The following is a 22,228-nucleotide window of genomic DNA, read 5'->3' as shown; positions in this document are numbered from 1 at the left end:
TAAAAGTAGCATGTAATAATACAATGTGTTATTTGTACCGAAAAGTGCACTGAGTAGAGACAGAAGCCCCCAAAAGTTTCAACTTTTTTTTCCTTTTTTTTCAATTTCTCCCCACAAATATTAGAATAGGGATAAGATGTCTGATTGCGGTCGTCCCGCCGCTGGTGACCCCCGCTATCTCGCATGAAGCACCCACCTCTGGGAGCTGCACGCAGCGCTGCAGCCTCAGAGTCTACCGGGTCACGACTACGGGGCCGGAGTATCCTGACATCACGACTCCTCCCCGTGTGGCATCACACCCTGCCCCCACAAGTCTATGGGAGGGGGTGTGATGGCAGTTTAGTGTGGTCCAGGCTACAGGGCATCTAAAATGGCGGATCCACATGTGAGGATGTTGGGCAAGGAATCCTGGGAAGGGTTGAACAAGGGTCAGCGTAATGACCCTGAATCACATGCCGCATGCAGCCTATCAGCAGCGTGCCACGCCTGTGATGTCACAGCCCTATATAATTGGCAGCCATCATGCGGCCACTCACGTCAGCGTTCTACTGCAGAGAGAGAGGGACAGAGAGCAGTGTGTTGCACAGAAAAGCTTTTTTAAAGCAGCGATTCACCCCATGCCCAAATCCAGCCTAGAAGCACTGATAGGGAAGGGAGAAAGATTGAGAGAGAAAGTGCAATTGTGGGTGTTTACAGCAGCGATTCACCTCAAGCCCAAATCCAGCCTAGAAGCACTGACAGGGAAGGGAGTGAGATTGAGAGAGAAAGTGCAATTGTGGGTGTATTACAGCAGTGAATCACCTCAAGCCCAAATCCAGCCTAGAAGCACTGATAGGGAAGGGATAGAGATTGAGAGAAAGTGCAGTTGTGGGTGTATTACAGCAGTGAATCACCTCAGGCCCAAATTCAGCCTAGAAGCTTTGATATGAAATGGAGTGAGATTGAGAGAGAAAGTGAAATTTTGGGTGTAGTACACAGTGACTGTGTGCTTCAGCACTGGTGTGTACAACAACTGAAAAGCTAATAGTAGCCAGCCAGTTAGGGTGAGCAGAGCACTAAAAGCGTATTGTCCTCTATTAAGTGTAACCTGTGCGTACATGTGGTGTATCATTTTGTCTCTGTTAAAGTCTCAAAAGCCTAGTTACTGTGAAAGGCCAGGCAAAAGTACACACCTGCTGGTGTTGTAGACAAATACTGTTTTAAGCGTACAGGAGCGCATTGTACTCCCCTCATAAGTGCATAACACATCGGTACATCTATATGGTGTACCATTTTGTTCTTGTTAAAGTCTTAAGGGCCTAGTTACTGTGAAAGGCCAGCCAAAAGTACACACCTGCTGCTGTTGTAGACAAATACTGTTTTAAGCGTAGTGGAACGTATTGTACTCCCCTCATATACGCACTAAGTATGTCAGGCAGAGAAGTGCCAGGACATGCACAGAGGAGTGGCAGAGGCCTAAATTCATCAGGTGCAGATAGAGGTCACAGCAGAGAAGGGGCGAGTTGCAGCAGGAGTCGCAGCGAGAGGACTGAGCTCCGAGTATTAGCTAGCGGTCGTGTCTTGAACAGCAACCTATCTGCAGTCATTGACTGGTTAACTTGGTCATCCACTTCATCACAAGTGACATCTGACACCCCCCAGTCAACAGTCGGTGGGTTCCTCAGACACAACCATCAGTTGGTGAGGCCCGGGAGCAGTTCCTGTCCTCCAATTGCCTCTGTCCTATTCTGTTCCCTCCCCCATAGAAGTATCCTATGCTGTGGGTTTATCTCCACTTTTTAGTCAGGACGATCTACTAGAGGACAGTCAGCAGCTACTGCCCAGCCAAGACGTGGAGGAGACATCACCTGCTTCCTCCGCTAGGCGGGCAAGCTACTCTGCAGTGTGGCAGTTTTTCATCAAGTATCTGGAGGATGTTAACATGGCCACATGCAATTTAAAAAAATATCTTTAATCTTTTCAAAAGTGATGCCCTTTGGTCTGGTCAGGCTGCCGCCACCTCCAGGCTTTGTCATTCGGTCACCAGATGGTCTCCTCTTGCTGCTGCAACTTCCAGGCTTGGTCATTCTGCCACATTTTAGTCTTCTCATGCTTGTGCCACCTCCAGGCTGTGTCATTGTGCCGCCATGTGGTCTCCTCATGCTGCTGGGACATTACCTAAAAAATTTTATAATAATCTATTTAAAATCTTAAATTTAAATTTGAAACTATATCTTTAATCCTTTCAATTGCGATGCCCTATGGTCTTCTTATGCTGCTGGGACATTACCTAAAAAATTTTAGGGTAATCTATTTGAAATAAATTTTCAAAAATATCTTTAATCTTTTCTATTGTGAGACCCTATGGTCTTGTCAGGCTGCTGCCACCTCTTGGCCCTGTCATTGTGCCGCCATGTGACTCCTTGACTTAAATTCGGTTTTGTGGTCATACAGTTCAAAGTAAATGCTTCGAGCACCCGGAACAATAAACATGTGAATCTAATCAAAATCTTAAATTTAAATGTAAAAAAATCGATGTAATCTTTTCATTTCAAGACTGAGGCCCTATGGTCGTCGACGTGGTAGCTCGCCTCGCGACGGACCGCCAGCTCGATGCTCACCAGAATGGGTACTCAAAAAATATAAATAATTTCAAATTAAATGTAATAAAAATTACATTAAATAAATCTCTTTAATCTCTTCAATTTTGATGCCATATGGCCTCCCTGTTGCCACATCCACACGCACTGCGGAAGTGATTCTAATAGCGATGCCTGTAATCTGCATGTCATACTGAATAACAGTATTATTTCACTAACACAGCACACTCCCTATGCATGATACGACAAGGCAAATTGTTCTACCCCCCCATTGAGGCTCTCTGTAGCCCAGAAATAGCCATTTTTAATAGCGATTTGTACCGATTCCAAATCAAATTTTTCGAAAATTTGCTCATCTGTAGTTATTACCATTTAAAGAGACACATTTCAAATAAAAAACATTTAAAAAAAGAGCCTGGTCATTAATCCCTTAAGGACGGAGGGTTTTTCAGTTTTTGCATTTTAGTTTTTTCCTCATCACCTTCTAAAAATAACACTTTCAATTTTGCACCTAAGAATCCATAATATGACTTGTTTTTTGTGCTACCAATTCTACTTTGTAATGGCATCAGTCATTTTACCCCAAAATCTACAGCAAAACGGAAAAAAATCATTGTGTGATAAAATGGAAGAAAATACGCCATTCCGTTTCTATGCAGTACATTTTTCGGTAAAAATGACACCTTATCTTTATTCTGTAGGTCCATACGGTTAAAATGATACCCTACTTATATATGTTTGATTATGTCATACTTCTGAAAAAAATCATAACTACATGCAGGAAAATGTATACGTTTAAAATTGTCCTATTCTGACCCCTATAACTTTTTTATTTTCCATGTACGGGGCGGTATGAGGGCTCATTTTTTGTGCTGTGATCTGAAGTTTTTATCGGTACCATTTTTGTTTTGATCTGACTTTTTGATCACTTTTTATTCATTTTTTTATGATATACCGTATTTATCGGGGTATACCACGCACCGGCCTATAACACGCACCCTCATTTTACCAAGGATATTTGGGTAAAAAAAGTTTTTTACCCAAATATCCATGATAAAATGAGGGTGCGTGTGTGCGCGTGTATACCCCGATACACCCCCAGGAAAGGCAGGGGGAGAGAGGCCGTCGCTGCCCGCTTCTCTCCCCCTGCCTTCCCTGGGGTGTAGAGCGCTGCTGTCGGCCCTTTTCACCCCCTGGTTATCGGCGCCGCTGCCCGTTCTGTCCCCCTGACTATCGGTGCCGGCGCCGATAGCCAGGGAGAGAGAAGCGGCGCCGACAGCCAGGGGGAGAGAAGGGGCAGCGGCACCCATTGCCGGTGCTGCTGCCCCGTTGCCTCCCCCCATCCCCGGTGGCATAATTACCTGAGTCGGGTCCGCGCTGCTCCAGGCCTCCGTCGTGCGTCCCCAGCGTCGTTGCTATGCACGGCGCGGCGCTCTGACGTCATGCGCCGTTCAGCGCATAGCAATGACGCCGGGGACGCACGACGGAGGCCTGGAGCAGCGCGGACCCGACTCAGGTAATTATGCCACCGGGGATGGGGGGAGGCAACGGGGCAGCGGCGCCGGCAACCAGGGTAACCAGGGGGTGAAAAGGGCCGACAGCAGCGCTCTAGACCCCAGGGAAGGCAGGGGGAGAGAAGCGTGCAGTGACGGCCTCTCTCCCCCTGCCTTTCCTGGGGGTGTATCGGCGTATAACACGCACACAGACTTTAGGCTAAAAATTTTAGCCTAAAAAGTGCGTGTTATACGCCGATAAATACGGTAAATAGTGACCAAAAATACGCTATTTTGGACTTTGGAATTTTTTTGTGCATACTCCATTGATTGTGCGGTTTAATTAATGATATATTTTTATAGTTTGGACATTTACGCATGCGGCGATACGACGCGTTTATTTTTATTTACACAATTTTTATGGGGGGTGGGGGGAAAGGGGGGTGATTCAAACTTTTTTTTTTTTTACTGTATTTTTTATTAAGAATTTTCATAATTAGAAATCCAAACAGGGAAAAACAGAAACAGTAGTTAGGCCAAAGCCCAGGAACGATCGATGCTAAACAAACAGTACAATAAAGCTTGTACGTGAAAGGACCTGGTTGGGCTAATACAACAACGGAAAGTGCTCTGCCAGCCCCTGGCACCAACATAGAAATCCGTAACTGTAGCATCATCAGCAGGTATAAGTGAAAAGGACAAACAAGCATCAAATATCGGTATGCCAGCAATCATAGGAAAGAGGGGCCAGAGCCCAATAACAAGGGAAGGGGGGGGGGGGAACAAACAGGGGGAAGCACAGAGACCTACACAAAGGACATTTCCACACATAAGGAAGCAGATATGAAAAGTAAGAGAAAAGGAGATAAGAAAGAGAGAAGGGAAAGTAAAGGCGGTTGGTTTTTAGAGAAGCGATCCCAGGGTTCCAAGAATGAAAGGAAGGAAGTATAGTATTATTCAAGAAGGCCATTTAGGATTCCAGAGAACGGATCTCACGTATGCGAGACAACAGGTCAGACTCGGAAGGGGGCAGGGTCCTCTTCCAGCATTTAGCAATAAGGGTTTTAGCAGCCAAAACTAAATGCATAAAAAGCTTAAACAGTTTTCTAGACAGAGCAGGGTGAGAAATTTGAAGAAGGTAGATAAGAGGGTCAAGGGGGACCAACACACCCAAAACCTCAGAGAGCAGACCCTGCACTTTATTCCAATAGTCCACTATAAGAGGACAGGACAAGAAGATATGAAATACCGACCCCAAACCAACCCCACACCTCCAGCCACCGTCAGGGGGGATGTCAGGGTTCAATCTATTTAACAGCTCCGGGGTATGATACCATCCCATGAGCAATTTGTATTGGGTTTTGTGATTCAAACTTTTATAAGGGAAGGGGTTAAATGATCTTTATTAACTTGCAGTACATTGATTCAATACACCGATCACTGCCATTGCATTGCAATGGCAGGGATCAGTGTTATCAGCAGTTGATTGCTCAAGCCTGGATTTTTTTCATATCATCTGGCTCCAGAAAGTTAAAAGCATTTTTAAATTGCTTATATAAAAAAAATCTTAATCCTTCCAGTACCTATCAGCTGCTTATACTGCAGAGGAAGTTGAGTTGTTCTTTCTGTCTGACAACAGTGCTCTCTGCTGACACCTCTGTCTGTGTCAGGAGCAAACCTCTCCTGCTCTGGATAGTTCCTGACATGGATAGAGGTGTAAGCAGAGAGCACTGTGGTCAGACAGAAAATAACTACTCAACTACAGCAGCTGATAAGTGCTGGAAGGATTAAGATTATTTAATAGAAGTAATTTACAAATTTTACTTTTCGGCACCGTTGCTTTGAAACAAGATTGTTTTCCACCGGAGTACCCTTTAAGGGAAAAAGTATAATTTATTGCTGGGGAAACCGTTTTGGGTACTGACATGTGGATGCTGCTTTACCATGTACCATCCACCTAAACATTCTTGCCTACCAAGTACACCCCTTTATGACAACAGTATTTCCTAATGACAGTGGCATCTTTCAGCAGGATACTACACCCTTCCACACTGCAACAATTGTTCAGGAATGATATGAGGGACATGAAAAAGAGTTCAAGAGGTTGACTGGGGTAGGAAGGAGGGTTTTTAGTTCGTGAAGAACTGGGCCAACTTTTCTGTCTGATAAAGCCTCTACGGTAGTGACAGGCTGCACCTCAATGGGGAGGGTGCAGCTGTGCTTTGGGAGAAGATGGCCAGAAGGGTGGAGAAGTGTTTAAACTAGGGACTTGGGGAGGGAAACTACAATAAAGAGGGGGAAATAGATGGAGAGCTGGGGATAGTAATAAAACTGGGGGTGAAGCGGGGGTGGTGACTGATAAGAGGAAAGAAATTATGAATAAAAACATTAGGTGTATGTATACTAATTCAAAAAGCCTAAATAATAGGATATAAAAAAATGAAACTATTAATGTTAGAAGAAGACTACGATACAGTGGGAATAAGCCAGAAATACAAGCCATGACTGGGCAGTTAATATACAGGGTTACAGCCTGCTCAGAAATGACCGTACAAGTAAAAAAGGGGGAGGGGTGTGGTATTACAACTTGGCTCCATTCACTTCATGAAACTGAGCTGCAGAACCACACCCAACCTGGAGACAGACAGGGAGTGGTCTTTGAAAGAAAAGAGGTCTGTTTTTCAATTCCTGGATTACCCCTTTAAGTAACATGCTAGACAAACCCTGATTGCTTATAGTTAAAGATTCTATAATGACAGGGATTCTTCCACAGTGCTGGCGCTTAGCAAACGTGGTACTAACATTCAAAAAGGAGTCAGAAAAGGATTGTGGAAACTATGGGCCTGTAAATTTAACATATGTTGGGGGATCGGCCCTATCATTAATCTGATTAGCTTCTATGAGGAGGTCAGTTATAGATTGGATCGGGGTGAAGCTGTGGATGTTGTATACCATGCCACACATAAGTTTAGTACAGAAAATGAGGATGCTAGGGCAAGAAAAGAATATATGAAAATGGGTTAGTAAATGGCTCAGTAATAAGAAGCAGATGGTGAGTATCAATGGAATGTGCGCTGGTCACAGTTTCAAGTGTGGTACCGCACTGGGGTACTGGAGTACTGGGTCAACTTATTTTTAATATGCTTATTAATGACCTTGTAGAGGAATTACAGAGTAGAATTTTGATATTTGCAGATGACACTAAATTGGGTAAGGTGATAACCACAGAGGAAGATAATATAATATTACAGAAGGATCTGGGGAAGCTGGAGGCTTGGGCACAGACATGGAAAATAAAGTTTATGTGGATAACTGTAAGGTTATGCACTGTAAAAAACAAAATTAACAATTATGTAATAAATAATACAGAAAACGACTTGGGGAAACTTGCGGATAGTAAACTCAACTTTAGTGAACAGTGCCAGGCAGCAGGTACCAAGGCTAATAAAGTCATGTGATGTATTAAGCGAGGCATATAGGCTTGTGACAGTAACATCGTTTTGCCTCTGTGTAAGTCATTAGTCAGATCAGATATGAAGTATTGTGTCCAATTTTGAGCATCTGAACTGGAGAGGGTACAAAGGAAGGTGACAAAGATAATTAATGGTATGGGAGAATTACTGGACCAAGACAGGTTATCAATCTTGGGATTATTTAGTTTGGAGAAAAGACGTCTTAGGGACGATCTGATTACAATGTACAAATATGTGAATGGACAGTACAGAGATCTTTCTGTATCCTCTACAACTAGAGGAAAAAAAGTTTTGTCATGATCAGTGTAAGTCATACATTGCATATGCTCAGGGGGGATATAGCTGCTCTCCAACTTCTGTGCCTGAGAAATTCTGTCCTGGCATTTACAAAAATACTCTTTCAAAAATAGAAAAATAAAGTAAAGGTATAAATCACGTAGCCAGTAGATAAGGTAATCCTGCAGTCTGTTTATCAAGCGGCAAGTGTTGAATGTAAACGTATTGGACAACAATCAAAACAACATCCAACGATTGAAGGATCTGAGTCATATAAACTGTTAACAATATGGATTTTAAAATAACATAATAAAAGTTTTGGAATTTTTGCTGTCCGCAGCGCTGGATCCTTCTACCTTTACTGTGGATATTTCTTCTCTGCTTATCACTGATGTTCTTGGCAGTGTTTACATTTATTGTATAAATCATTAGATAACAATATTTGCCATGCATGAATGTATAGGATCAATTTACATATTCTTAGATAGTATGGCACCACCTGGTGTTCAAACAGTAAAACAACATACACATCCTGTACTTTCTAAGCTGAGTACTGGTGGACTAATATGATTGAGGAGTATATAGTATATAGCATATAGGTACAGACTCCAAATGAGCAATAATGCTTTTCTGATTTTTCAGCACGTTTATTGATCTGTACTTTTATAGTTTATATATCCTCTTTTCCCATAATAATTAGATAGCATTCACAGTGAAATTTCACAATGCTCAAGTAGTATATAATGTAAAGCATATAGCAATGGACTCCAAGACAGCAGTAGTACTTTTCCAGAACAGGTTTATTAGGTGCAGAATTATGTGTTTCCCACACTGAAAAAGCATCCAAAGTATAATGTGATTTATGTCTTGAAAGCAGCCTTTATTCAATTTAAATAATAAGTAAATTAGAGTGCCTATTGCAGTTTCCTTTGGATATATCTAAGGGTCTATTCACATGGCAGAATTTCTGCTTGCGGAATTCCACCTCAATAAAAGCCCATAGACTTCTATGGGATTCCACACTCCCATTCACACTTCTGATTTTCCGCTTGCTTCATGTGAATAGAACCTTAATGCACTGGTTGAGTATGGTAGATACAAGCAGCCATGGTTATTATAATGCACAACTTAGGATATATTCTTAGGTTTATCACCCAGAAATAGTGGGGAAAGGAATAGGAAGCAAAAATGATAGATAATCAACTGGCTCCACAAAGTTCAACAGATTAGAAAATTACTTCTATTAAAAAATCTTAATCATTCCAGTACTTATCAGCTGCTGAAGTTGAGTTGTTCTTTTCTGTCTGACAGCAGTTCTCTCTGCTGACACCTCTGTCTGTCTCAGGAACTGTCCAGAGCAGGAGAGGTTTGCTATGGGGATTTGCTCCTACTCTGAACAGTGAGGTGTCAGAAAAGAGCACTGTTGTCAGATAGAAAAGAACAACCCAACTTCAGCAGCTGATAAGTAGGATTAAGATTTTGCAATAGAAGTAATCAGAGGTGTACCTAGTGTGCCTTGCGCCCCTGGCGAGGTGCTGTTTAGACGCCCCCCACCCCCACCCAAAACATTTTTTAATTACTTATATAATCGACCGCAGGTAAGTATTATTTTAATCAGTGTCACCTGCACTACAAGCCTACTATACCAACCGGTTAGTTCAGGTGATACTGATGATAGATTCCCTTTATGGTAGTGTCACACAGACAGATCCGTATTGTATGTTATCCTCCAACGATGGACCCTACAGTGTGCCTCCAGCTGTTCCTGCTCGTAGCGGCAATCCGCCGCTATGGGCAGACACACTGCATTGTGCAAGTCGCCGCGCTCATGTGCAGTGTACTCGCACACATCACGGCCGCTCCCCCTGCTCCCTGAGCTCGGCCGAGAGCAACCGCGATTTGTGCAAGTATACTGCTCATGTGTGCGGCGAATCGCACATCACAGTGTGTCTGCTCATGGCAGTGGATTGCTGCCATGAGCAGTCACAGCTGGAGGCACACTGCAGGGTCCATTGTCAGCAGATACACAGCATAAAATATGTTGTGGATACGTCCGGTTGACCCTACCCTAAAGGATTAGATACACACATGCTGTATCCTGCCTACATTAGGATAATACAATAATACACATTCTCATAAACAATGTGTGACTAATAATACTATACTAAATAAATATATCATGTCATTGTCATTGTGATTTGCAAACTGTGTTCAGACTTCACACAATGCGTGGAAAATAGAATTTGAGCTACCTTTTAGGTAAATGAAAAATCAAGTGGCAGGTGCAGCAGCAGTAAATAGAGGCAGGCAGGGGAGCAAATGGTTTTACATAGCCCTAGGTCGCTGGTCAGGGTCAGAGTCGGCGGTGGTTATTGGTCACCTTTCTCCTCTCCTGTGTGTTTAATTAAATTAAATGAGATGTCACGTCATGCAGTGATATACATCATACTGTTACATCTAGTGATCTAGTCCACATCTAGTTCAATTTTCCTTTTCTTCTCTATCTAGCATAGGCCATCATGAAGATTTCTCCAGCTAAGACTAGTCTCCACAGAATCTTCTAGAAAAACATTTTAGGGTCCTCATTCCAGAAACATTCTCACCTCTTTACAAACTCCCCATGTGTTCTGCCCCACTCTGTGCCCAGATACAGTAGTTGGGCCCAGCTCTTGCCCCCACACTGTGTCCCTATAAATAAACAATTATATACTGTGCCCCCGTATATGAATTAGACACAGTGTGGAGACATATTTGGTTTAAATACTTTGCTCCCCTATATGGATTAGATAATGTGGTGAGGGTGTGATGAGGGCAGATGTTATTAACCCTTGGTATTTGTGACGCCAGGGCGTGGTTATCCTCTACACCACCCAAGGTATGGCCGCTGGTTCCTGGGCCAAGCATGGGGCAAATAATCACTCCGATGCAAGGTTATGGACCAATGGCACTTTACTGAGGTACACTTGACAGACTTGACTATGCGGACTAGACTTCTCCCCTGTATTTGCTTACCAGGCTTTGACTTTCACCTGAAGGGGGTTCACTGATGAGGGAAGCGTGGCTGCGTGGTAAGATCTTGGTCTCCCTCAGGACACCAGACACTCTCAGGTCTTCACTGAACCCCAGCAAACTCTAGACTCACTAGGCTAGCTCCTCCCTGCTATATAAGGGAGTAATTTATAGGGGTCCCATAGTTCACCAACAAGTCACCTGGTCACTGGCACCTTCCTTGGTTACTTCCTTGGTCATGCACAGAGGTGATAAACTGGGGAAGAGTCCATGTGGTATTTTGTAACAATTGTCTCTATAAGATAAAAAAGGCAGAGCTTCCCATGGGACAGTATAAGCCTGTTACCTGAAGAAGAGGCATGTGCCTCGAAACGCGTTGTATGTGGCTGTAATAAAGTTATATTACCTTTGAAGAGACGTCTGGAGTGGTTTGCGCCTTATACCCGGCCTTTTCCTGTCTTCCCTTCTACCATGTGGCATTTTGAACAGTGTCCTCGAATGTTCATGTGCAAAGGAGTACTCAACCAGGATGAAATCAACTATTTGCTGTGTGAATTCTTTTGACTTGACAACTGCTTTTTGGTGGGAATTGATGTGGATCGGGCTGCCTGAGGCTCTCTACCCTGATGCCTGTGCTAACGGGGCCTATCAGCATATGCTACTTCTCCCTGTAACAATTGAATAGAAGTTATATTTACTTTTCCACAATACATGACAAGTTATATGTACACAATAGCTCTGCTACTTTTATGTGCTACTTACACTTATCAGGTGATCTCTCTGGCCACAAGAGAACCCTGTGCACGGTGGACAGGAAAACAATAGGCATTAAATATTTTACATTTGATAGCTACTATGGACTGAATATACACTGACGAATATTGTACATGGCTATCTTCTGTACATTAAATGTACTTACATTACTCTCTAATATACATTTATACTGACTCTCTATATCAATACATGAAACTACAATGGACAACATTTGTTGAAGACTACACAATTCTGATGCACTAATAGGTGTTACTAGTGACTATTTTATATATATAAGTGCTTTATTTTCTGTACCTAGCGGGCAGTTGGCCTTGAGTAGACAGCTGGGACTTGTGCAGCACCACCTCTTGAAAATCAGGAACTGGAGTGACATCTGGAGGCTCCGCAGGTACTTCTTCCGTAGGCACTGGAACTTGAACTTGATCCTGAACTGAATCCAAGACCAGCTAGATAGAGACTGCTGGTATGGTGGGAGCCGGTACATGGGCTGGAGTTGCAGGGATTTCTTCAGGAGCTCTGGGAGCTGGCCCATATGGAGCCAATGGGAATAAGCCAGTAGCCAGAGGTATGTGGGTTGAGTGGGCAAGAACATAGAAAAATCCATGTAGGGATGTATCCCTTCCCCAGGCATATATTCACGGACTGGTCTGGTACATGGAGGTGGTGGAGCTGCTGGGAGATCTTCTTTTAGACAGATTTTGATACGGTTTCTGTGGACGACCTGTGGCTCATACCCTGACTTCTGGACTTCGTAGACATTGGACTCCGTCTCCCAGATGGAATAAAATGGTGGTAGTAGCCGGTGAATCCCAGGAAGCTCCTGACATCCTTCACTGTGCGCTGTGTAGGCCAGTTCTTAACAGCATCCACCTTTTCAGTGTTTGGTTGAACTCCCTCTGCGCTGACAACGTGGCCCAGATAATGGACTTGGGGTTTGAGCAAATTACACTTCGATGATTTCATCTTCAGTTCATGTTTGATCAGGATTGAAAGACGTCTGACAGATGACTGAGGTGTTCCTGGTAAGACTTGGAATGCACAATGGCATCATCCAGGTACAATAAGACACTTTGGAAATTCAGATGTCCCAGGCACCTTTCCATCAAACAGCATACTTTTGAACTCAAACAACCCCATGGGTGTCACGAAGGTGGTCTTCTCCTGATCCTCCGAGGCCATGGGCACTTGCCAGTACCTGCTGGTTAAGTCCAGGGTGGAAAAGTAAGCAGCAGACTCAAGGGCAGTAAGCGACTCCTCAATCTCTCGACTCTAGGAGGTACAACTGAGCCACTGGAGGGTACTTAGGTAAGACAGTAGCAGAATCAGACAGGTTCACCAGCTGTACTGGCACTCTTCCGTTTGAGACGGTGACGAGGCTTCTCGCAGCCCGGGCTAATGGGTGATCTTCTAGCTGCATGGGTTCCAGCAGGGCCTGATAGTCCCGATTCTTGACTCCAGAACATGCACGGAACCATATGATGGTCTCAGTGTTGGGTTGCAAGGTCACCAACCTGATGTCTTAGACTCGTACTCTGCAGATCTAGCCTTGCTAGAAGGTGGCATATGGGGAATAGAGGCATACAAAGCATCTAGTATCTCAGTAAAACAATTTCTCATAATGTTCATCCCCAATATAAATGCGGCAGACCCCTTATCTGTCACATTAGTTACAATCACTCCCTGCCCTGTAAGTACATGTTCACCCAATTAAATTGTTTGCTCCCAGTATCCATGCTTGAGGACTGGTTGCCCATTATCTGCAACTACTGTGACATAAAGTGAGAGTCCTGATTTAGGTTTTTGTTGCCTTTGATACAGCTGGAGATGTGCCTCTAATGGCCAGGTGCGGATTTCCTCTTGTAACGGTCCTGTTAGCAGTTGCACCTGTTGGTTAGGAGGGAAAGAGGGAAAAACAAACAAGCTCTGCATCCTCTCTTTGTTCAGGGGTTATACCTGATGAGGGCTGGTCCTCAGTTTTCCTGAGGGCTGGTCCTCGACCTCAGGGTGAATTAGTTTAAATCCCAGCACAGCATGTTCCAATGGTCGGGCTTGTTACAAAAGTACAAAGAGGTCTCTGAGTCCCTGAATATCTATTGGGCAGAGGGTTACGGTAGCTGGGATTGCAGGGAGCAGGGGCAGGTTTTCTAGGTAAGACCGGTTCACGGTCAGGTGGAGCTGGCCTAACAGCTTTAGTCAATTGCTCAATGTCCTGCCTAACACTGTGTAGATCTGAGGCTGTGGTGACTGGCAGAGTAGGTTGTACTGGGGCGGGGACAGGGGACGGTGATGGTACAGGCCTGACTGCCGCCCCTAGTGGTTCCTGAGCAGGTGCAAGGGGAGTACAAACATCTTCAACCTCAGACTCGGACTCAATCTCTTGGATAGCTAGTCTCTTAAAAGCAGGAAATTAGATGTTGGGGTTTTGGACTACTAACATTGTCAGTTGGGCCTTGTCCCACTTATTATGGGCTCCATCAATAAATCTGTCCATTAACACTTTGTTGCCCTGCTCGGGAGTTATACCATCTAACTTCTGGACAGTCTCTAGGGCATTCTGTAGAGCTACAGCATACACTCTCTGGGTCTCACCTGGCTTTTGTTGCCTTTGATACAGCTGGAGATGTACCTCTAATGGCCAGGTGCGGATGTCATCTTGTAACGGTCCTGTTAGCAGTTGCACCTGTTGGTTAGGAGGGAAAGAGGGAAAAACAAACAAGCTCTGCATCCTCTCTTTGAAATCCCTCAGGGTGAAGGGGTCTCCATCATTGGTAGGAAGGACAGGATTCCCCATGAATACCGGTGCGGTTGCTGGAACACCAGGGTTGTTGATACTTCCAGGAGCTAGGACACTAGCTGCTGGACCAGGTGGCGTGTTCACCACGGGAGTTGGAGGGGCGATAGTGCCCAGTTGATCTGTGGTGCTCGGTTCAGACATCTTGTAGATTTTTTTGAGTGCGCTGTCGCTTTAAGAAAGATGAGGTGCGTTCCCTTTTAAGAAAGCTGGCGAGGTGCTGCAGCGGCTTCAGTTTATATAACGGGAGTAACAACAGCAGACACTCCCCTCTATTTTGCAGTTACTCGGTAACAGGAGACTTAATAACCAGATTTGCGGAGAGTAATGGGATAATAATAACAGATTTGGGTACCGGAGGCTTTCAGAAGTTGCGGTGCAGCGCTGACTATGTATACAACCGCCCAGCATGATCGCAGCAGCCGGGAACTTCTAAGATGGCTGCACCCAGGGAACTTTCTGTTTGAGTCCGGTCAAGAAAGTCTTCCCCTGTGCAACACAGGGCGATCCTTTTGGTTCCTCCTCGCTGAGTTGAAGAGGCGTCACCGCTTGGGACTGACGTGGGCGGAGCAGCAACCAGATTAACCAGAGATTAACACAGTGGTGCACAACTTCAACACTTTTCACAATGGCAGACAATAAACATTTCTTCACCTCCCCCTCTATTTCACAAGCACTTCTCGACATAAAAATATTGCAGACAAAAAGTCCCTTACAATTTTGGCGCAACGGTTTCAAAAAGTCCCAACTCAGCGTCAACAGAGAGCAAACACATAGGGACACGATGGGATCTGGCAGCAGCAATGAGAGAGAATGACTTAAGGGTATTATCCCTAATTTCTCTGCCCATAACAAACCTGACCTGGTCGGTGTGTATCAGTGAAGGGAGCAGTGGACCAAGGCAGGAAGCCCGCAGTTTAGCATATCATTTAAGATCTATACTAAGGAGATGGAGCGATAATTACCGCAGTAGCTAGTATCCTTATCGGGTTTAGGGATGACCACAATATGTGCCATTAGGGTCTGAGGAGGAAAAGAGGCACCTCCAGCAATGGCATTATAAGAAGCCAATAAGGGCGCCAATAAGATGTCACTATAGGCCTTATAGAAGCAGGCCATAAACCCATCGGGCCCAGGATTTTTACTGTTTTTTAAGGTCCGCAGTAGCAATTGACAGCTCCTTAGGCCCTAAATCAGTCCAGCGATCTGCGGCGGATTCCGGGTCAATCAGGTCTCCAGTGACCCGGTGACCCGGAATTACTGGCTGATCGTGGCCGTCTCTGACGGCCCCGAACAGCCATAGCCAGCAGGGGTGAGGTGGCACTGGTGCCACCTCACGATCGCCCTGATTCGTCGGCCGGTTTCCCGGCCGACCAATCAGGGCGCCTGCTGTGGGTGTCATTCCCCCAACCCGCTCCGCCCCTCTTCCGGAGGTTGTGAGCGGGTGCGGGAAGAAGTCCCCGGGAGCTGGGGACCCCAATCCCCGGCTTCCCTGTTGGGATTGGGGCCCCAGGAGCGACGGCGAGGGACTGACCTGCAGCGGCGGCGTGGAGCAGCAGTTGGAGGTGAGTGACAGCCTCCTGCTGTTGCTTAGCTACAGCTCCCAGCATGCAAAAAGGGCATGCTGGGAGCTGTAGTTATGCAACAGCAGGAGGCAGACCACCACAACTCTCAGCATTCCCTTATGGGCATGCTGGGACTTATAGTTGGCACATTTTTTCTATGGAAAAGTGTACCTTCAGCTGTTGTATAACTACAACACCCAGCTTGCACAATCAGCTAAAGTGCATGCTGGGAGTTGTAATGGTGCATCTGCTGGTTGCATAACTACAACTCCCAGCATGCCCGTTGGCTGTCGGTGACTGCTGAGAGTTGTAGTTTTGCAACAGCTGGAGGCACACTGGTTGTGAAAAACTGAGTTAAGTAGCAAACCAGTGTGTCTCCAGCTGTTGCATAAATACAATCCCCAGCCAAAGTAGTATGCCTCCAGCTGTTGCATAACTACTAGTCCCAGCATGCCCTTCCGCTGTCCGTACATGCTGGGGGTTGTAGCTTTTGCAACAGCTGAAGGCACACTGGTTGCAAAACACTGAGTTTGTTACCAAACTCTGTGTTTCACAACCAGTGTGCCTCCAGCTGTTGCAACACTACAACTCCCAGCATGCACTGATAGACCGTATATGCTGGGAGTTGTAGTTTTGCAACAGCTGCCAGCGAGAAACTACTGTGAACCCCCGCCCGTGCGACTGTACCCTAAAAACACTACACTAACACAAATTAAAATAAAAAGTAAAAAACACTACATATACACATACCCCTACACAGCCCCCCTCCCCTCCCCAATAAAAATGAAAAAGTCTGGTACGCTACTGTTTTCAAAACGGAGCCTCCAGCTGTTGCAAAACAACTACTCCTAGTATTGCCAGATAGCCACTGACTGTCCAGGCATGCTGGGAGTTTTACAACAGCTTGAGGCGCCCTGTTTGGGAATCACTGGCGTAGAATACCCCTATGTCCACCCCTATGCAAATCCCTAATTTAGGCCTCAAATGCGCATGGCGCTCTCACTTTGGAGCCCTGTCGTATTTGAAGGCAACAGTTAAGGGTCACATATGTGGTATCGCCGTACTCGGGAGAAATTGTGTTACAAATTTTGGGGGGTATTTTCTGCCATTACCCTTTTTAAAAATGTAAAATTTTTGGGAAACTTAGCATTTTAGGTAAAAAAACATTTTTTTTTTACATATGCAAAAGTCGTGAATCACCGGTGAGGTATTAAGGTTCACATTACCCCTTGTTACGTTCCCCGAGGGGTCTAGTTTCCAAAATGGTATGCCATGTGTTTTTTTTTTTTTGCTGTTCTGGCACCATAGGGGCTTCCTAAATGCAGCATGCCCCCAGAGCAAAATTTGCTTTCAAAAAGCCAAATGTGACTCCTTCTCTTCTGAGACCTGTAGTGCACCAGCAGAGCACTTTTCACCCCCATATGGGGTGTTTTCTGAATCGGAAGAAATTGGGCTTCAAATTTTGGGGGGTATTTTCTGCTATTACCCTTTTTAAAAATGTAAAAGTTTTGGGAAACTTAGCATTTTAGGTAAAAAAAAAAATATTTTTTTACATGTGCAAAAGTCGTGAATCACCTGTGGGGTATTAAGGTTCACTTTACCCCTTGTTACGTTCCCTGAGCGGTCTAGTTTCCAAAATGGTTGTCATGTGTTGTTTTTTTTTTGCTGTTCTGGCACCATAGGGGCTTCCTAAATGCGGCATGCCCCCAGAGCAAAATTTTCTTTTAAAAAGCCAAATGTGACTCCTTCTCTTCTGAGACCTGTAGTGCGCCAGCAGAGCACTTTTCACCCCCATATGGGTTGTTTTCTGAATCTGGAGCAATTGGGCTTCAAATTTTGGGGGGGTATTTTCTGCTATTACCCTTTTTAAAAATGTTATATTTTTGGGAAACCAAGCATTTTAGGTAAAAAATTTTTTTGTTTTGTTTTACATATACAAAAGTCGTGAATCACCTGTGGGGTATTAAGGTTCACTTTACCCCTTGTTATGTTCCCCGAGGGGTCTAGTTTCCAAAATGGTATGCCATGTGTTTTTTTTTTTTTTTTTGCTGTTCTGGCACCATAGGGGCTTCCTAAAGGTGACATGCCCCCCAAAAACCATTTGTCGCTCCTTCCCTCCTGAGCCCTCTACTGCGCCCGCCGAACACTTTACATGGACATATGAGGTATGTCCTTACTCGAGAGAAATTAGGTTTCAAATACAAGTAAAAAGTTTCTCCTTTTTACCCCTTGCAAAAATTAAAAAATTGGGTCTACAAGAACATGCGAGTGTAAAAAATGAAGATTTAGAATCTTCTCCTTCACTTTGCTGCTATTCCTGTGAAACACCTAAAGGGTTAAAACACTTACTGAATGTCATTTTGAATACTTTGGGGGGTGCAGTTTTTATAATGGGGTCATTTGTGGGGTATTTATAATATGAAGACCCTTCAAATCCACTTCAAAACTGAACTGGTCACTGAAAAATTGTGAGTTTGAAAATTTTGTGAAAAATTTCAAAATTGCTGCTGAACTTTGAAACTCTCTGGTGTCTTCCAAAAGTAAAAACTCATATATTTTATGATGCAAACATAAAGTGGACATATTGTATATGTGAACCAAAAAAAATGTATTTTGAATATCCATTTTCCTTACAAGCAGAGAGCTTCAAAGTTAGAAAAATGCAAAATGTTCATTTTTTTGATCAAATTTGGGGATTTTTCACCGAGAAAGGATGCAACTTACCACAAAATTTTACCACTATGTTAAAGTAGAATATGTCACGAAAAAACAATCTCTGAATCTGAATGATAAATAAAAGCATTCCAGAGTTATTAATGTTTAAAGTGACAGTGGTCAGATGTTCAAAAAATGCTCTGGTCTTTAAGGGGAAAAAGGGCTCAGTCCTTAAGGGGTTAAGAAGGTGATCTTTAAGCCTCCAGGAGTAAGGGCGAGGAGTATGCTGAGCGAGATGTAGCTTGGCCAATACAGGGGGTGGTAGAACCATACCATAGTGGCAATAGAGGCCCTCAGGGATAAGGAAAGGAGGGGATGGCTCCGAAAAATCATATCCAGCCTACTTAAATATCAGTGTGCAGGAGAATAGTAAGTATAATCCTTAACATCAGGATGTAATGTATGCCATAGATCCATTAACCTACGGGAGTGGAACTCCTTGCATAATCTACGGAGCGCTGCAAAAGAGAGGGAAGACTTACAGTACCTGAGGAAGAATCAGTAGCTGGGTCCCAGACCTAATTGAGGTCACCTCCCATAATAATCTGCGAGGAACCGGCAAAGGCAATTAGACAGGCCAGCAAATCCAGTGAAAAAGCGACGTTTCCCTGGTTAGGAAAATAAACATAAACCACCGTAAACAATTAAACAATTGAGAAGCATGAGAGAATTGTAAAAACAGATAGCGATTTAGTGACCGTAGGTTGAAAAGTCCTGTGAAAAGCAATAGACACCCTTTTAGACTTAGCAGGATTCATAGAGTGGTACCAAACAGAGTCACTACGGTCCCTAAGGGACGGACAGGAGGAAGAGTTGAAATGGGTTTCCTGAAAAAGAACCACAGAAACACCCTTCTTATGAAGGTGATAGAGGATCTGCCGCTGCTTCTCAGGGATGTTAAACCCCTTTATGTTAAAGTAACAAACAGCTGGGGAATCCATGGTGAACTGAGGTAGGGAGGGAGGAAAGGGAAGACACATGAGGAAGGGAGGGAGACAGACACTATAAGGAACAAGAAAAAAGAAGAAGGACGAAAAGGAGAGAAAGAGAGAGAACAACGAAGAGAAACAAAAAATATGAGCAAAACAAACCGCTGATCATCTTCCCTATGTTGGGAAGTGAAAGCCTATGAGAAGCAAAGCCCAAAACTCTTACCCCCAACCCCCCCCCACACACACACACACACACACACACTACCTGAATAACATGAATGGAGGGGGCGTGGCGTGATGTCACGTCCCCAGTCCCAGAAACCCGGAGGTTTCTGAAACTAGAGACACAGTCCCCGCATAGAATGCGGGGTGCTGCAGGGAGATCGAGGGGGGGTCTCAGCAGTGGGCCCCCCGCGATCAGACATTTTATCCCCTATCCTTGAGATAGGGGATAAAATGTTTTTGCCCGGAATACCCCTTTAATGTCCCAGTCACCTTCCGAGTCCTCCTCATCCGAGTCCCCCAGCCCGGATTCCTGAGACAGCAGTGGGGAGGCAGCCCCTGCATGCTCTGTGTCACACACCATGTACCGGGATCTCGTGGCCATCGCCATCTTGGAGGTAGGCGTGCAGACTTCAGAGGTGGCCTGACTGCTGAAAAAGTGGACGATGCCGCCGGTATCCAGACTGGAAAGGTCCGCAGACTCTTTAGATTTCTTGGAGCCAGGCATGAGAGCGGGTTCGTGGGGTTCAGCAGCTAAATAGCAGGGATAGAAGTCGGTAGGAGTGCAGAGCGAGGTAGAGCACGTCCTCGCTCCTCCATAGGAAAGCCACACCCCCTTTTCCCATTTTTTAAATAAAATAATGTAATAAAAAATTAACAAACATATGTAGTATTGCTGTGTGCATAAATGTCCGAACTATTAAAATATAAGGTTGGTTAAACCGAACTGTCGATGGCGTACACGCGAAAAAAATAGCAAAGTCCAAAATTGCGCATAGAAAAATGTATAAAAAGCGATCAAAAAGATCCATCAAAACAAAAATGGTCCTGATAAAAACTACAGACCACGGCGCAAAAAAATGAGCCCTCATAGAGCCTCGAATGCGTAAAAATAAAAAAGTTATAGGGGTCAGAAGATGAAAATGTTAATCCCATAAGGACCAAACCCATTTTCACCTTAAGAACCAGAGCGTTTTTTTGGGGGGTTTCTTTTTGCACAACTGAGGATGCTTTTACTTTTCATTCTGAGTTCAAAATAGTTTTTTCGTGACATATTCTTCTTTATGTTAGTGGTAAACTTTTGTCGATACTTGCATCATTTCTTGGTGAAAAGTTCCAAAATTTTATGAAAAAATAGAAAAGTTAGCATTTTTCTAACTTTGAAGCTCTCTGCTTGTAAGGAAAATAGACATTCCAAATAAATGATATATTGATTCACAATATGTCTACGTTTGCATCATAAAGTTGACATGTTTTTACTTCTGGAAGACATCAGAGGGCTTCAAATTTCAGCAGCAATTTTCCTATTTTTCACAACATTTTCAAAATCGGAATTTTTTTTAATTAGAAATACCCCATAAATGACCCCATTATAGAAACTGCACCCCTCAAAGTATTCAAAATGACATTCAGTAAGTGTTTTAACCCTTTAGGTGTTTCAACTGGAATAGCAGCAAAGTGAAGGAGAAAATTCAAAATATTCATTTTTTCCATTTGCATGTTCTTGTAGACCCAGTTTTAGATTTTTTTTTACAAGGGGTAATAGGAGAAAAAGCCCCCAAAATTTGTAACCCAATTTCTCTCGAGTAAGGAAATACTTTATATCTGTATGTGAAGCGTTCAGCGGGCGCAGTAGAGAGCTCAGAAAGGAAGAAGCGACAATGGGATTTTGGAGAGTGAATTTTGCTGTAATGGTTTTTGGGGGGCATGTCGCATTTAGGAAGCCCCTATTGTGCCAGAACAGCAAAAAAAAACACATGGCATACTATTTTGGAAACTGCACCCCTCAAGGCATATAACAAGGGGTCCAGTGAGCCTTCACACCCCACAGGTGTTTGACGATTTTCTTTAAAGTTGGATGTGTAAATGAAAAAAATAATTTTTTCACTTAAGTGCAGTTTTTTTCCCCAAAATTTACCATTTTCAAAAATGGTAATGGGAGAAAATGCCCCCAAAATTTTTAACCCCATCTCTTCTGAGTATGGAAATACCCCATGTTAGGATGTAAAATGCTCTGCGGGTGAACTACAATGCTCACAAAGAGTCACATTTGGCTTTTGGAAAGGAAATTTTTCTGAAATGGTTTTTGGGGGTCATGTCACATTTAGGAAGCCCCTATGGTGCCAGAACAGCAAAAAAAAAAAAAAAAAAGGCATACTATTTTGGAAACTACACCCCTTCAGGAATGTAACAAGGGGTACAGTGAACCTTAACACCCCACAGGTGTTTGAAGACTTTTTGTTAAAGTCGGATGTGTAACATGTGTACATTTTTATAAGTGGTAATAGGAGAAAATGCCACCCAAAATTTGTAACCCCATTTCTTCTAAGTATGATAATACCCCATGTGTGGACGTCAAGTTCCCATGTTTGGAATGGAAGTCAGGGGCCATGTGCGTT

The 22,228-nt window shown here is 44.0% G+C and overlaps 1 long non-coding RNA gene across 2 annotated transcripts in view; it reads right to left on the bottom strand.

The window, feature by feature from the left end:
• Positions 1-1,831: 1,831 nt before the first annotated feature.
• The window catches only part of LOC130357813 (uncharacterized), a 53,295-nt gene continuing 32,898 nt past the window's right edge, over positions 1,832-22,228 (bottom strand). Inside the window, exons 2-5 of one of the 2 annotated variants that reach the window (XR_008889283.1) lie at positions 19,163-19,283; positions 11,237-11,498; positions 10,074-10,213; positions 1,832-2,157 (exon numbers count right to left, since the gene is read on the bottom strand). This is a non-coding gene — a long non-coding RNA (uncharacterized LOC130357813). Of the gene's footprint in view, positions 2,158-10,073; positions 10,214-11,027; positions 11,148-11,236; positions 11,499-19,162; positions 19,284-22,228 lie in introns of those variants that run through there. The other variant, XR_008889284.1, reaches the window with a different exon arrangement.

This window comes from Hyla sarda, chromosome 2 (genome assembly GCF_029499605.1).
Source record: "Hyla sarda isolate aHylSar1 chromosome 2, aHylSar1.hap1, whole genome shotgun sequence".
Taxonomy (NCBI): domain Eukaryota; kingdom Metazoa; phylum Chordata; class Amphibia; order Anura; family Hylidae; genus Hyla; species Hyla sarda.
This window is presented reverse-complemented; position numbering and strand designations above follow the sequence as displayed.